The following is an 18,304-nucleotide window of genomic DNA, read 5'->3' as shown; positions in this document are numbered from 1 at the left end:
TAGACCATCCTTTGCAAGGCCACCAGAGACAACAAGTCTGACACATAGTCAACTGTTGGAGAGGATGATACAGGAGTATCTCCAAATGAACATCGATGCCATGACTTTGCAATTGGAGCCTCGCTCATTTTGGGCTTCAAATCTTGAAAAATGGCCAGAGCTCTCCCCTTACGCCTTGGAGATCTTGTCGTGTCCAGCTGCCAGCGTTGTCTCTGAACGTGTCTTCAGTGCTGCTGGGTGTGTGCTGACAGATAAGCGCACGCGTCTGTCCAGTGACAATGTGGACAGACTAACGTTCATCAAAATGAACAAGTCATTGATCCACAAGGAATTTACTACCCCTGTGTCATCCTGGGGAGAGTAAATGCTTGTGTATTTTGAATGTGCTTGATGCAAATCTACCTGTGAAGTGTACAACTGGGGCACAAGTGCTGCCACTGAAGAGGTGGGTGTCTGTGTGGCCCAATTTTTGGAAAAAAGGGAGACTCCGCTTGGAGTATCCCTTGCTTGCTGTGTTTCTAAAAATGATCCAAGATGAACAGATCTGGGATCAGTAAAGTCTTTTTTACCTACCCCGGTGCCATCCTGGGGACGGTTAAGGATGGCGTATTTTTGAATGTGCTTGATGCAAAACTACCTGTGAAGTGTACAACTGGGGCACAAGTGCTGCCACTGAAGGGGTGGGTGTCTGTGTGGCCCAATTTTTGGAAAAAAGGGAGACATTCCCTTGGAGTAACCCTTGCTTGCTCTGTTTCTAAAAAGGATCCAAGATGAACAGATCTGGGATCAGTAAAGACTTTGCTACATACCCCGGTGTCATCCTGGGGACAGTGAAAGATGGCGTATTTTTGAATGTGCTTGATGCAAATCTATCTGTGAAGTGTACAACTGGGGCACAAATGCTGCCACTGAAGGGGTGGGTGTCTGTGTGGCCCAAGTTTTGGAAAAAAGGGAGACTTTGCTTGGAGTAATTCTCTCTTGCTGTGTTTTTAAAAAGGAGCCAAGATGAACAAGTCATGTTTCAACAAAGACTTTGCTACCTACCCCGGTGCCATCCTGGGGACGGTTAAGGATGGCGTATTTTTGAATGTGCTTGATGCAAATCTACCTGTGAAATGTACGACTGGGGCACAAGTGCTACCACTGAAGGGGTGTCTGTGTGGCCCAATTTTTGGAAAAAAGGGAGACTCCGCTTTGAGTCACCTTGCGGTGTTTTACATCATTTTAGAAGGGCATGCCATGCCCATATCTGTGTCTCCTCTTTTTCATTGTCCAGCTCTTTTTTTCGCATGAGTATATGTCCTTGTCATTTTCCCAAGTGTTTGTGTTGTGTTGTGAGTTGTTTGTCACCTTTTGGACACCTTTGAGGGTGTTTTCTAGGTGTTTTTATGTGTTTGCGATTGCCTCCCATTGTTTCCTATGCGGTTTGAGTGGTTCGCCGAACCGGTTCACCGAACCGAACGCAAACCAGACCTCGGTTCGGCGAACCGAACTCGAGCCGAACCACGACCGGTTCACTCATCTCTAGCCCCTAGTTTTAAAGGGAATCTGTCAGCAGATTTGGGTCCTATAAGCTGCGGCCACCACCAGTGGGCTCTTATATACAGCATTCTAACATGCTGTATATACGAGCCCATTCCGCTGTATAGAACGTAAAAAATCACTTTATAATACTTACCTAAACGGTCGCTGCTGTGGAGTTGGGTCATATGGGCGTTTCTGTTCTCCGGTGCCGGCAACTCCTCTGTCGGCCATCTTCATCCCCCTTCTGAAGCCTGTGTGCATGACGCGTCCTTCATCAAACACACGCTGGTCCGGCACAGGCACACTACAATACTTTGATCTGCCCTGCTCAGGGCAGATCAAAGTGTTCCTGTGTAACGGGGGCAGGGGGCGCCTCAGGGGGTGTAGTCGCGGTCTCTCGCCCAGGGGGCGGCAGGCTGACCCCCGGCCCGGCCGTCACTGTTAAAACGGAGGTGTTGTTTGTGGGGCAGAGTGTGGGTGGCAGGGACGCGTTCGTGCCGGTACCTGAGTTCTCCGTGACGCCGTTTTCCCTCGGCTTGCCAGCCCCTTCATCAGTTACAAAAAAGAGCCACTGACAGGCAGCTGGTAAACTAAGAAACATTTTATTGAACGAGGCTTCCATTTTCTGTTACACTTCTCAGCAGCAAGTTACTTCAGTACTTCACTTTAACGTTACAGATTACGTTCCTTCCTGACGGTTTCCCCTTTTTGCTGACGGTCACTCTCCTTCACCTGCAGGGGACACTTGTTAACCCCCTAGTAGCTGTACTCTGAACCCTGAATAACTGCAGGGCAGATCTAGCACACACTACCGGTTCCGGATGAGTTCCCACTCCTCTTTACACCTTTCAGCATCAAGTCACATCGGTTTACAGGTTAAACTTCTTGCTGACGGTTTCCTTTTTCCCCAGTAACTTTCCCTTGCCTGCAGGGGACATGCGTTAACCCCCTAGTAGCTGCACACTGAACCCGGATTTACTATAGGGCAGATCTAGCACAGACTACCGGCTCCGGATAAGTTCTCACCTCTCCACTTCTTTGCGGGGGAAATACTTCACTTGTTTTCTACGGGCGTTTCCATTTACCTTCACGTCTTTGTCAGGGCACTACCCTTCGCCTGCAGGGGCCACTTGTTATCCCCCTGATAGCTGCACTGCACTGTAGTACACACTACCGGCTTTGGGACTAGTCTTGACTCTTCCACTTCTTCTGCCACTGCACCACTTCCACACTCTGCCCCGTCACCTCAGACTTCTTTCTCCAGTCACATCTCACTGCACACTGGACTCTGCATTCAGAACCCTTCCTTCCCCACCTAGGCTGTCCTCCCCTCCTTCCCTGCCACTGTTACCAGGGGAACCACTGCTCTACACTGGCACCTAGTGGGGAAACAGTTTATGACAGGTAACATTTTACCATTAACATTTACAATTTGCCACCATACTACTGTGGCGTCTTGAGGGGGGGAAAAACCGCTCCTTCACTACCAGGGGTCCGACTACCCCTTACATTCCTCCCCTCTTTAACCTCAGCCTCCTGGTGAGGTTCGTACCTGCAAAACAACACATGTAGGAAAACACAATACTTAAAACACATAGACTGGCACACAAGTTTGGTGCCCGGAGTCCCTCCAGGGAAGCTCCCGGTCTTAGTCGCACATCTGCCCGGAGGCCCTCCTCAGGCGCTCCCGGTCTTAGCTGACCTTCTGCCCGGAGGCTATTTCCAAGCGCTCCCGGTCTTTGGGTGGACAGAAAACAACAAGACAACAAGATTCCTTCTTAACAGTCACAAAAGGAGTCCACGCACAGTCCTGCATTAAGCTCCTCCCGGGTTCAGTACTTTTAACGTTACTGTAACTGGAAACATTCTCCGGCTTTCAACAGTACCGGTTTTCAACGGCAAACAAATCACTCTCTTCCGGACGATTACCTCTGGTTCTGGGATATCTTGCCAGTACGGGGCCTTAACTCCTGAGGGGGGCAGAGGGCCTACCTTAACAGACGCGGGCGCCTCCGGAATCTGTACGGATGCTCCTGGTGGCCCGCTCCCCAGAGTCAGCCGGGACTTGTAGGTAGCCCGGACTTCCGTCGTCGTTTCCCCGGTAACGGTATCCCATGAGGTAAAAAACGTGACCTTCGCTGGTTTCTCCGATACTCCAGTCACGGCCGGTATCATGCTTGCCGGCAACGTGATGGTGGGTAACTCTCCCACCGAGCTCTCCATCGGACGTTCTCTTCTGCGTCCTACGGGCACCAGCGCGCCCGCTACAGCTTGCTTGTTTGTCCTGGCCTCCATTCTGTTTAGCGCAGGTAACTGGAACTGTTGCTTCTGCTGCTGGGATTGCAATGACGCCGGGGAGGGTGGAGGCCGTTCTTTTTTTCCCGCTTTTGCACACACACCGCCCCCGCCTTCACCCACCAGGTCTGCATAGCGTTGGCGACGCCTTTTCTTTCTTGCGGCACCGCCCACGTCTCTAGACCTCTGCAGCTTCTTGGGGCAGGTACCTCCCCTCTTTGGGCGGTGCACTCCGGGCTTCTTCCTCCCAGGCCAGCCCAGCGTTTTTCGTTTGGCGCCAACTTTTTGCGCCTCCGCTGAGTCCATGAGGACGGCCGCCATCTTGCCGCCATCTTGTGGCCTGTTCAGCACGTCAGGCACCACTTGATCTTCCTCACAGTTTCTGGTCGGGGTTTCTTGCATGCAGGCTTCATCCTGCCGACTACGCCAGAATGTAACGGGGGCAGGGGGCGCCTCAGGGGGTGTAGTCGCGGTCTCTCGCCCAGGGGGCGGCAGGCTGACCCCCGGCCCGGCCGTCACTGTTAAAACGGAGGTGTTGTTTGTGGGGCAGAGTGTGGGTGGCAGGGACGCGTTCGTGCCGGTACCTGAGTTCTCCGTGACGCCGTTTTCCCTCGGCTCGCCAGCCCCTTCATCAGTTACAGAAAAGAGCCACTGACAGGCAGCTGGTAAACTAAGAAACATTTTATTGAACGAGGCTTCCATTTTCTGTTACACTTCTCAGCAGCAAGTTACTTCAGTACTTCACTTTAACGTTACAGATTACGTTCCTTCCTGACGGTTTCCCCTTTTTGCTGACGGTCACTCTCCTTCACCTGCAGGGGACACTTGTTAACCCCCTAGTAGCTGTACTCTGAACCCTGAATTACTGCAGGGCAGATCTAGCACACACTACCGGTTCCGGATGAGTTCCCACTCCTCTTTACACCTTTCAGCATCAAGTCACATCGGTTTACAGGTTAAACTTCTTGCTGACGGTTTCCTCTTTCCCCGGTAACTTTCCCTTGCCTGCAGGGGACATGCGTTAACCCCCTAGTAGCTGCACACTGAACCCGGATTTACTATAGGGCAGATCTAGCACAGACTACCGGCTCCGGATAAGTTCTCACCTCTCCACTTCTTTGCGGGGGAACTACTTCACTTGTTTTCTACGGGTGTTTCCATTTACCTTCACGTCTTTGTCAGGGCACTACCCTTCGCCTGCAGGGGCCACTTGTTATCCCCCTGATAGCTGCACTGCACTGTAGTACACACTACCGGCTTTGGGACTAGTCTTGACTCTTCCACTTCTTCTGCCACTGCACCACTTCCACACTCTGCCCCGTCACCTCAGACTTCTTTCTCCAGTCACATCTCACTGCACACTGGACTCTGCATTCAGAACCCTTCCTTCCCCACCTAGGCTGTCCTCCCCTCCTTCCCTGCCACTGTTACCAGGGGAACCACTGCTCTACACTGGCACCTAGTGGGGAAACAGTTTATGACAGGTAACATTTTACCATTAACATTTGACAATTTGCCACCATACTACTGTGGCGTCTTGAGGGGGGGAAAAACCGCTCCTTCACTACCAGGGGTCCGACTACCCCTTACACCTGTGCAGGACCCCAGTGTCTGCTTGTGTGGATGACGTAGGACGCATCATGCACCCCGGCTTCAGAAGAAGGACGACAAAGATGGCAGAAAGAGGAGGCACCGGAGAATGGAGACCGTTTAGGTAAGTATTATAAAGTGATTTTTACGTTTTACACAGCGGCCTGGGCTCTTATATACAGCAGGTGGCCCCAAATCTGGTGATAGGTTCCCTTTAATGAAATAACACTGGAATATCCTGTTTATAAAGTGTAATTTTCATTCAGTTTTTAGATGTTTTAGCCAAAAACAAGAGTGCATCCTGAGCACAAAAAATCTAAAAGAAAGATTTATGCCTCTCCCTTCTTACAACCACTTCTAAAACCTGCATTTAAACTGCAGAGAAAGCAAGAGCATAATAACACATAGCATTTTTCTAATACTCTTTATATTTTTTTTTTTACCTTTTATGCTAAATTGCCTAATTATAAACTGCCAATTCAGTGCGTCTTGTACTGCAGTGCTGCAGTCTATTGGAAAATTACTATTCTCTAGTGAAGCACAACCAAAGGCTAAACTTCAATGGAGAACAAACATGGCTGACTTAAGGGTTTACAGCACGTTCCTTGTGTCATGAGAGCACCCATCAGCACCCTGGCGATTGTGTGACTGGGGGGATGAAGGTTGATATAAGGTACTCTCCAGATGTAACCCACTATAGGAGGTTAAACTGCTGACCCCATTTCTTAAATTAGTGTGCTCTTCTGCTGTACTGCAAATGTTACCGATAGGTCAAAGCTTTCAGTATGACCCAAACTAGTAGTGTACTTGGATGGGTGCACCTGATTGCAATAGATGAGACCAAATAACTGAACTCAATACTTAGAAGAAAAATATGTCAATTCAGGATTATTCCAAGAAAAGTGTGGATTTTTAATGTTAGTTTATTATCTCTTAGTGCTAACAGTCATGTCATAATAAGGAATTCTGCCCCTGTAAACTAAGAGGTCAGTTGGAATATTTAATTTAACAAATTAAACACTAATGTGCTAGGGCCGCCTGACCTAAAAAAAAATAAAAAAAAGCTTCCTAGTTGTGTTTTATTATAAAGTACAAAGTAGGGCAGAAAACTTGTGCTTCTGTTATAACTAAAGGAAAACAAATTAACATACAAAAAAGACACTCTTTCCTTATGTCTTAACCTGCAAGTAGAAAGCCCAGAGGGGGTGCTCATTTGTTTTGTGGAACTTGAAATTAATCGTGAAAAGCCATCTTCTTACAACAATAATGGAGTTTAGTTTATAGTTGGCAAATATTTTGGGAGCAAAATCTGCCCAGGAAATCTGATCTAGTGGGGTCTGGCACAACCAAGATAAGGACAGTGCACTATTGTGGGTTTTATAAAGATAAGAAATTTGAACAATAGACATCTAAAATATTCAATCTATCTATCTAAGATAAGTTGATTACGTTATTGACTTCTCCTTTCCAGTAGGAGCTGAGAAGGAGTGAAGATTGGACCCGAAACCACAATCCAGTATGTTAAAATATCAAAACTTATTGGGAATTTAAAATCCAACGGATCCAAAACATGAAAGAACACGCATAAGGGCACCTTACGCGTTTCGGACAATAAGTAAAAACAAGTCCTTAATCATAGGTGACTATATACACATCACTCACGTTTTATATACCTAAAGGCAAACTCTCAAATGAACACATGAGGACAAGAAACAACCATGCCTTACGGTGGGGGCAGGGTGAAACAAATCAGCTGAGAATGCTATAAATCAATAACCGACGCTAGATAGAAACACACATTTTCTTACATTATATAAATTTGATTTATTATATATGCGCGCATGTATACATATGTGCCCCCATGCACATGTATATCGAATAGAAAAAAATAATTAGTTAAATTAAATGAATGTAAAGAATAATAAAAAAAAATATAAATATAGATATGAAAATGATTATAAGATGATTGCATATGGATACACATATATACATGTATGCCCGCGCACATATACCAGTACATAATCATAATATATATCGCAGGTCTGAGCGATAATTCAGACCATTAGGATATCAGGCATCTAGTTTCATTATCCACTTAGCGTCTGCATAGAGGAGTAGCTGGAACCAGTCTCCCCCACTGTGTGGACGATTAATCCTTTCACCTGCCGTGCGACGTCCCTGTGGCCGGCGACCCGCCTCCTTGTTAAGGGGGCGGGTCGTGCGGCGTCACTGCGACGTCACACGGCAGGCGGCCAATCAGAGCGGAGGGGCGGAGATGAGCAGGATGTCAACATCCTGCCCACCTCCTTCCTTCCGCATATCCTACGGAAGCCGCAGTGAGGCCGGTAGGAGACGTTCCTCGCTCCTGCGACTTCACACACAGCGATGTGTGCTGCCGCAGGAGCGAGGAACAACATCGGACCGTCGCGTCAGCATAATCATGGATTACGCCGACGCTGCACCGATGATACGATTACGACGCTTTTGCGCTCGTTAATCGTATCATCCAGCCTTTACACACTGCGATGTCGCATGCGATGCCGGAAGTGCGTCATTTTCAATTTGACCCCACCGACATCGCACCTGCGATGTCGCAGTGTGCAAAGTGCCCCTTAGGCCTCGTGGGACCATGTTTTTTTCTACATACTTTTTTAGGGTTTCTGAGTCCCACCAAGTTCTCAGTCTCTGTGATGTTAATTTTTGGAGATCCCAGAATGTATGAATATTGTGGTCCTTGCTAGAAATAGAGGTACCATATTGTATGTTGGCTCCTGAAGACAAAAATCCACTTTTTTTCGTCTATCATCATTGCCCAGCGGAAGAGTTGGATCCATATTTGAGGATTTTTTTTTATGAAAATCCAGTAGGTAAAGGAAGAAAAAATATGTCTATATATTTCAATGTATTCAAATATACTCCATATCTTCCAGTTATGGTAATATTGTCAATCTGTTACTGCATTAATTCACCTGGGTGCTGTGCCAGCGAAGCACGTAAGTCATAATAGCCAAGTCAGTAAGAAAAAAGAAAAAAAACAGACTTCAGCTTACCATAGGCAACTGCGCTCCAGGACTTGCAGGTGCTCATGGTCCTCCAGACCAGCCAGGCTGGTATATAGCTGAGAAGGAGTGAAGATTGGACTCAGCACCACAATCCAGTATGTTAAAGTATCAAAATTTATTGGGTATTTAAAATCCAACGGATGCAAAACATGAGAGAACACGCATAAGGGCACCTTATGCGTTTCGGACAATAAGTAAAAACAAGTCCTTAATCATAGGTGACTATACATACATCAGACATGTTTTATGTACCTAAAGGCAAACTCTCTAATGGACACAGGAGGACAAGAAACGCCCATGCCTAGGAGTCAAACTTAATACACTACAGTTCAAATGTTTTGGGTCACTTAGATATTTCCTTATTTTTGAAAGGAAAGCACATTTTTTTTCAATGAAGCTAACATTAAATGAAACAGAAATACACTCTATACATTGCTAATGTGGTAAATTACTGTTCTAGCTTCAAACATCTGGTTTTTAATACAATATCTACATAGGTGTAGAGAGGCTTGTTTCCAACAACCACCACTCCAGTGTTCTAATGGTACATTGTGTTTGCTAACTGTTTTAGAAGGCTAATTGATGTTTAGAAATCTCTTGAAAACCCTAGTGCAAGTATGTTAGCACAGCTGAAAACAGTTTTACTGCTTAGAGAAGCTATAAAACTGACATTCCTTTGAGCTAGTTGAGAATCTGGAGCATTACATTTATTGGTTCCATTAAACTCTCAAAATAGCCACAAAAAGAATTTTCATGTGAAACTCGACAGTCTATTCTTGTTCTTAAAAATGGATATTACATGCGAAAAATTGCCAAGAAACAGAAGATTTCCTACAACGGTGTGTACTCATCCCTTCAGAGGAGAGCACAAACAGGCTCTAACCAGAGTAGAAAGAGAAGTGGGAGGCCCCGCTGCATAACTGAGCAACAAGACAAGTATATTATAGTCTCTAGTTTGAGAAATCAATACCTCACAGGTCCTCAACTGGCAGCTTTATTAAATAGTACCCGCAAAACGCCAGTGTCAACGTCTACAGTGAAGAGGCGACTCAGGGATGCTGGCCTTCAGGGCAGAGTGGCAAAGAAAAAGCCATATCTGAGACTGGCTAATAAAAGGAAAAGATTAATATGGGCAAAAGAACACATACATTGAACAGATTATGATTGGAAAAAAGTGTTATTGACAGATATGCAGCCTGCATGGGCATATGGACCACACTACACATATCCACACCCCCAGCCATGATCGTGTATTTCACGTAGCATGCCGGTGCATCAGGAATCAATACCTCACCCACAACTACCGCCTTGAGTCAATCTACATTTACATAGAAAAATATTGTTTCCAATTGAGGAACTCACTGTGATTCTAAATTCTAGATTGCATTCTGTAATAAGCTCAATATTGAATTGTCTGTGTCATCAGCTTGAATGTGCCAAACACTAAAACAATTTCTTCGATGTTATGTCTCTGACTTGCTTGGGCTGGAGTGAACATTTGCCTTTAGCTGACCTTGCCATAAATAATCTATATCAATTATCCATTAAGACCTCTCAGTTTTTCTGTAATCTCAGGTATCATCCTCTTTTTGGCTCTTTTTCAGTCTCTGAATTTGATACTCCAAAAAGTTAATTGAGATTTTGATTATCAGTTCTGCAACTAGAGTAAATTTTAGAAGGTGCACAGTGTAGAAAGACTTTGTATGCTAGTAGGAAGAGGTTAGATGCCCCAAGTTTTGCTAATGCGGACCAAAGGCCCCATCACGCACAGAGATAAATCTTTGGCAGATCTGTGGTTGCAGTGAAATCCTGGACATATTGTTCCATTTGTACACTGCCACAAACCTGGCACTGATTGTCCACAATTTCACTGCAACCACAGATCTGCCGCAGATTTATCTGTGTGTGTGACAGGGCCTTAAGTGTGGTTATCCACCAAAAATATCAAACTCAAGGTCAGTTCTTTAATCCATATGAAATACCTGGAGTGGTCAATCCAGTAACTTCCTGTTTAAAACTATTGAAACAAATAATATGGTGGTCCATGCAACACCTTGCACATTGATAAGGCTATGAACGAAAGTAAAGATTTCAGGTAACAATTAGTTCAAGGCTGATAATCTTACCAGAAAGTTCCATGTCCTTCCAATACTTGCTGTCCAGTCTGTATCAGACATGCTGCCAGTATCTGCCATCCAATCTGTACCAGCTGTCCTGCTAGTACCTGCTGTGTCGTCTCTACCTGCCATCCTGCCATTACCTGCCTGCCAGTTTGTTCCAGTTGTCCTGCCTGTACCTAAGTCCAAACCTGGGGTCAGCTTTTGTAGAAACAGGGACTGCACTGCAGTGGTAACTGGCAGCTACTTTCCCGCCCAAACCTAACCTCACAATCAGAAGCTCTAGTGAAGATGAGGTATTCGCTTTGTCACACTCCTCCACGGTAAGCCTGGACCCATATCCCAGTGTATCCACACCCACGTGCCTGACAGCAATGACCCCCAATCGATAAACCTTGAAGAATTTCTCTCTCCTGGTCACCATCTGCTATCAAGCATGGGTACAACATTATCCCTGCAACTAAACTTTAATATCAAGTTTGATTCTTCCTCCTGAGCCACCGTCATCAGATGTGCTGAAATCATATTAGAAGAAAAGGTTAATTAAACATTTATATCAAGTAAGTAGTATAAAACTAAGTGAGAACTCTTCATATAGAGAGGTAGAGCACCCATAATCTCAGCCTATATAGTATGGACTGAATATCAAATAAGTGGAGCTTTAACTGCAGCACAAATAATACTTCTGGCATTAGTATTTTTTATAGATCCTTTGCAATTATTAACCTAAAAACTGTATTTGCATTATTATTATATTTTTAGTTGTATGGATCAGGAACAAAGTAGACGTGGAACTGTTACTGTGCTGCTGAATATATGACATAAATGCAGGAAAATTGAAGGTGGTTTATTCAACGCGTTTCGAATTGTCACCCCACTTCTTCATCAGGAAATCAAAAAATATAACAAACAACTACAAAAACATGGTCATAGCAGCAAGTTTTCAAAAAAGAGCACCAAGGAAGACACGACAGTGAGTCAGAGTTCAGAGGGCTAAAGGCGGTGCTTAAGCTATTCATTGCCTGATATAAATAAACATTTCTATTTTAATTTATCAGGTAAAAGAAGACGAACTAAAGGCCCCGTCACACTAAGCAACATCGCTAGCAACATCGCTGCTAACAAACAACTTTTGTGACGTAACAGCGATGTTGCTAGTGATGTTGCTGTGTGTGACATCCAGCAACAACCTGGCCCCTGCTGTGAGGTCGTTGGTTGTTGCTGAATGTCCTGGGCCATTTTTTAGTTGTTGCTGTCCCGCTGTGAAGCACAGATCGCTGTGTGTGACAGCGAGACAGCAACAACTAAATGTGCAGGCAGCAGGAGCCGGCTTCTGTGGAGGCTGGTAACCACAGTAAACATCGGGTAACCAAGAAGCCCTGTCCTTGGTTACCCGATATTTACCTTTGTTACCAGCCTCCGCTTCTCTCACTGTCAGTGTCGGCTCCCTGCTCTGTGCACATGTAGCTGCAGGACACATCGGGTAATTAACCCGATGTGTGCTGTAACTAGGAGAGCAGGGAGCCAGCGCTCAGTGTGCGCTGCTCCCTGCTCTCTGCACGTGTAGCTGCGTGCGCTGGTAACCAATTTAAATATCGGGTTGGTTACCCGATATTTACCTTAGTTACCAAGCGCAGCATCTTCCACGCGGCGCTGGGGGCTGGTCACGGGTTGCTGGTGAGCTCACCAGCAACTCGTGTAGCGACGCTCCAGCGATCCCTGTCAGGTCAGGTTGCTGGTGGGATCGCTGGAGCGTCGCAGTGTGACATCTCACCAGCAACCTCCTAGCAACTTACCAGCGATCCCTATCGTTGTTGGGATCGCTGGTAAGTTGCTTAGTGTGACTGGACCACAATAGAAAAAACAGGTTGAAATGTGACAAGAAAGCAGAAAAAAATAAAAAATACAAACAAACAAATTAAAATAGTCTGAAAATACTGAAGTTGAATAGAAGCCACTAATGTTTGTAAAATATGTTCAGAAAAGGCAAGGACTTATAATGTGTGCCATACAGGAGACTTGAAGAAAAAGCTATGATTATAAGATCAACTGACGAAATCTGTTCGAAATCAACTGTTGAAATCATATTTTTTTTTTTTAAATTTAGTTATGAAAAAAAGATGTCAAAGTGACATTTTATTAAAAAACATTTATGTGTTTGTTATTAAATACATACAAAAAAATATAAGAAAAATTATAAGAGAGAAACAGTATTTGTGTCAGTGAATACACAGAAATTCATGTGGATTGAAGAGTTAAAATAGATATAAAAAGTATATATAAGAAAATCTATAAAAATATAGAGAAAAGAAAAAAATTGCTCTTAATGAGTGAAGTTGTGGACGCGAACACAAAAAGTGGTAAAACAATGCATTATTTATTAGATACTTATACAGGTGTACTGAATGGGAAGAACTCTGAGCAAGGAAGGAGTACAAGTCTATGTAATTTTATTTAAATGGGAAACTTGCCTGTATGTGTAAACTTCAGATGCAGGGCAGATAATGGTAATGATACAACCTGAGGAAGATGGGATCTATGGGCAGCGTTAGGGCTGCTTTTCACTTGCGAGTTTCTCGCAGTAGAGCAATGCGAGAAAATCTCGCATTGGAATCGGACACATGTTAGTGAATGATTCAGCTCTCATCTGCGATTTTTTTCTCAGTCCGAATCGGACTGAGAAACCAATCGCAGCATGCTGCTTTTTTGCGAGTTTCTACTGCGAGTATCTCCAATGCAAGTCTATGGGAGCGTGTAAATAATCGGATGTCACGGGACGGCACTCACACCATCCTAGTGAGTAGGTCTATCTGCAAGGAATCTCATCAGTAATAGCTGCCATTTCCTATCAGTAATGGGAAAGTCTTCACTAAATACAGATTTTACCTCAGAATTGAGAATTTTGATAGTGACTGATCAATTTTGGCAGAGAAAGGAAATTTGTCTGATAAGATATATTACACAGTTGCTTATTTTCATGTGTACTATTGAGTTATGAAATAAAAATTAAAATGACAGTTACACTTTAAGTATATTTTTGGGCCTCACATCGCATGCTAATCACACATGACCGGAAAAAAAATCTATCTGGTCAATGTCACATGCAACTTGTAACCAAAATATCAAACATGATTGGAGTTTTTTTAACAGCTTTGTCAATGTCATGGTAGGTGACAAGATGCAACCCAACCCAATAGATATTCATTGAATGCAACATTGTAATGTGATGCTTTCAAAGTTAATATTTCATGACCAGAGTTGTCATATAGCCCCAGCTAACATGAGATTTAAAAGTTACATGAAGAAAAACTATTTAATTGATGAGTTTTGTTCTGTATTTTTGGTGGAATGAAGTTCCATATTATGGATCATCTTAAGGCTGAGTTCAGAGGAGCATGTGAAAATTGTCTGTTTTTCACTGAGGAAAAGTAGATAATTTTTCATCCGTATTATCATCTGTATGTCATCTATACAACTAGATAAAAGCTGAAGGAAAAAAACACAATAGGGTCTTACCCAACGGACATTTAAGAGTAATAAGGGAATGTGCTCACCTTAGGCTGGTTTCACATCTCTGGTATTTTGCCGGAAGCCGGATCCGGCACAAATGCAGTAGAGTTACATTCATTTACAATGGAAGCGTAACACCATGCGGACACATGCTTCATACACAACCGCACGTGTCCGCATGGTGTCGCGCTTCCATTGTAAATGAATGTAACTGTACTGCATTTGTGCCAGATCCATCTTACGGCAAAATACCGGAGATGAGAAACCAGCCTTATGGGGCTGTGTCTCACACAACTGGAATTAAAGCATGTAGTTGTGGCGCCCCTGAGGCTTCAGTCACAACAGAGTATTGTACCCAATTTTGGATGTAATGCTAAACCTGGATCCGGAGGGTGTCAGTACCGGTTCCACCACGTACACACTCAAATACACACCAAGTTGCCCCTTTTCCCACTGGGGACTGGGCTAGGGTCGGGTAATAAAGAGGTTGCCTACAGAGTGGCATTTACAGGATGCCCTCATACAGGGGCCCCAGTCCCACTAGCTTAGGACCTGGATGGGAGGAGGTTCGGAGTCAGGAGCCAACACAACAGTTAAGAGAGTTCTCCAGCAGAAGAGGAAAGGAGCAGTCGTGTTTCACGGGTGCTTCGGTGGGAGAGTGCAACTGCTCTCCTCGGAACCGGCGCCACACAGGGCGGCAAGACCCTAGGGAAGATCATATTCTACATTGGTTTTCAAGAAACTGCCTGGACGGGGAATATTTCAAGCTTCCCTGGCCACACAGCACCCTAAAGCACAGTGCCAGAGAGGATCTGGGGCCTAGGATAACGCTAGGCCCCATAGCGGAACTGCCAGGTTCGACAGAGCCATCACAGCAAGTGTCCGGTATTACCTGGGTGAGCGGCACAGCACAATAAGTGAGTAAACATCCTGCAACCACAGCCATAGACTCTGTCTCTTAATTACCAACACTGCCGCTCCGCGCCTTGGCGCCCGCCATTACTAGTCCCCTCATCATCCTCCCCGGGGCCTGCTCCACTTGTGGGGAGCAATACCATCCATAGCTGCTACCACCATCCGCCCCGGAGGACAGCGAAAGCAGCAGCGACCGATTCCTTGGCCGCATACCACAGGTGGCGTCACAACATTCAACTCACTACTACCTCCATCACCCTCCCCCAGCCATCTTCTGTATACCTCGGGGCAATGAAGCCAGGCTAGGCTGTCCATGACAACGACCATCGACAACCCGGCAACGAGTAGTTTAACCGCCTGCCCCGTGGGGCACTACATAGTCAGCTGCTACATAGTCCAAGTGCTAAAAAAGCAGAAACAGATCAGGAACAAAATAGATGTGGAACTGTTACTGCGCTGCTGAAGATATGACATAAATCCAGGAAAATTGAATGAAGGGGCTTTTAGTTAATGTGTATTTTCATGTGCACTATTGATTTATAAAATAAGAATTAAAATGATGATTATGCTTTAAAACCAAAACACCATCTTAAAATGCCATGGTTACGGATAAGCTACACAAATATTTTTGGTTACACAACTTGTTGAAATATTATTGTCGAAAGATCACAGCAGTCATCTCTACTTTTAAGCTTTCTCCTTGCTAATGTGTCTACACAGGTCTACAACAACCCTAATAAAGGGTAATACGGGGCTCAAGATGAACCTGTATATTATTACACAGTTCTATATAATCATATTGGTTGAAAAATAATATAGGTCAATTAAAGGCAACTTGTCAGATAAAAAAGCGATATTAATCTGACGATATGGGGTTAATCTACAAGTTAATAGTGTTTTGAAGCTGCCCAGCGATGGCACCGAGGGCTCCACAGCAGGGAGGAAATGAGCTTTATGCCTCTTATGGTTTCAGTCACCACTCTGTGCATAGTAAGCGGAGGCTGTAATCATGCCCCGGCACCGACTGAAAGCAGGCTCAGCATTAAAACAGGCGATTGTTCACTGCCGGGGATGTGGTTACAACTAGGGATGATGTAAGTCTATGGGAAGCCCGATTAGTTCCGAATAGTTGTTATTCAGGTTTTTCATAGACTTGCATTGCGCATCGAATATTCGCGAATAGTCGAATAGCGGCGACCTATTCGGAAAATATTTGCGAAGCCGAATATTTGAGGTATTCGATCGTCCCTAGTTACAACCTTTGCTTACTATGTACTAAGCAATAACTGAATCTGCACCCCTATGACTGTAAGACCAAGGCTGCCGAGAGGAATACAGTTCATTTCCTCTGGGCAGGCTCTATGTGCCAGCGCTGGGCGACTTCAGAACGCTATTCACCTGCACATTAACCCCATATCTGCAGGTTAATAGCCTTTTTTTATCTGATAGGTTCCTGTTAATGAACCTATGTTATTTTTATTTTATTTACAGAAGAAACATTTATAATACTTGCAAATTGTTCTATTTTATTGTTGCTTTGTTTTCAGATGCGTAAATAATTTTATTTAAGAGACCAGACGCATTAAATTTTCTTATAATAAATGCCTATCTTTGGATGAACCCATAAGTCTTAAAGTACAAATGTTGCAAGACAAATGATGGTCTACCGAGACTGCAGACAGTAACTATTTACATGGTTAATAATGTACATCATTTACATTAGTTCTACAAAGAATTGCTTTAATTAGCTATGTACACTTTTCTCTTGCTGTAATGAGTAACATTTAAGCTTGATAATTCCGACTATCATATGTAAACAAATGTGTCTGTTGCGAGCGAGTCACAAATGTACATGTGGATTTTTCCACAGAGAAATACTATAAGTAGCATCTGTTTATAAATCTGTCTCCCTGAAAAATATATATTGTGCTGGAAATCATCCTATAGTAGTTAACAGTGCTATGGAGTTTTTTGCATTATCGCACAATATGCTTCATAAAACGCAATAATGCCAGCTCCTGCTGGTACATCTGTTCCCCCGGCTTAGTAGACCATAGAAGAGACGGTCTCTCAGTCCCTTATCTGAGCCCAATGTAATAAAAGAAAATGAATCCCATGGCACTACAAACTCTCTTACCTGAAAACCTGTGGGAAACAAGAACAGTTGGACGGGGACCTATATTTTTGTAAATTGTACAGGGAGTACAACTGCTGTGACTCTTTTTGCTTCCCCACCTCTCCTTCCTTCTGCTATTGGGATTAATGAAACACCCTTTGAGTTCTCATGTTCATTTTGTTAGAGGTTCATCATAACGAATGACCGCTGCCAACCGCAGAAATATCAGGCTTCGAACTGAAAATAGGGACTGCCTACTGGTGCGAAGTTTGGCATAGAAAAACTCCAGTCATCAGGCAACAGATGTTCTTGAATTACCCATTAAATTTTTGTACATCTGTTTGCAAACATAGGCTTAACTAGACTGTTAGAATAATTATTCTTCCATTTGTATTATGCATTGTTTCACTTCCGTTTTTACTTCACCAAAATTCAGCTGCGCTATAGTTTCTATTTTTTTCAGGCTCATTTAATAGTGGAATAAACACATACACTACTGTATATGCTGTGGACCATAACAACTAATTAAACAAGTGATTTTATTAGCAGCTGTTATTCTAAATATAGTTTAGCCGAGACAAAATGCAAATGTAGAATAATCTCCTACCATAACTTGAGATATGTCGGCTATCAATTATACATTGGAGCTTTTAAACACTTAAAAATCAGGCTGAGATGAAGTTGGTTAATCAGAGATGTTTAAAATAATGAAGCCATAGCTCCTGCCAGTCACTGCTCTGTGAGGGGGGCATGGGGATGGCATCTCACTTCAGTGCATAAATCACCAATTCTTCTCTGATGTGGACTCCTTTCGACTAGGACTCATGACCTCATCTCTCCATAGGCAGTAGCTCTACCATTAAGCTACTGCCTGGACCAAGAGCTACAGGAGGATTTGATAATCTTTACCTGTATTGCAGGCAGATAAGCCAGAAGCAGGTTATTAAAGGGAACCTGTCACCACTTTTTCGGCCTATAAGCTGCGACCACCACCACCAGTGGGCTCTTATATACAGCATTCTAACATGCTGTATATAGGAGCCCAGGCCAGGAGTATAACATAAAAAAAACTTTATAATACTTACCTAACGGTCACACAGTGGGCCTAATGGGCGTCTCCATTGTCCGATTCCCGGCGCTGTATCTTTTGGCCATCTTTGATCTCCTTATCTAGC

The sequence above is a fragment of the Anomaloglossus baeobatrachus genome, chromosome 1 (genome assembly GCF_048569485.1).
Source record: "Anomaloglossus baeobatrachus isolate aAnoBae1 chromosome 1, aAnoBae1.hap1, whole genome shotgun sequence".
NCBI classification, from domain to species: Eukaryota; Metazoa; Chordata; class Amphibia; order Anura; family Aromobatidae; genus Anomaloglossus; species Anomaloglossus baeobatrachus.
The sequence above is the reverse complement of the archived record's forward strand: the minus strand, read 5'-3'. Positions refer to the sequence as shown.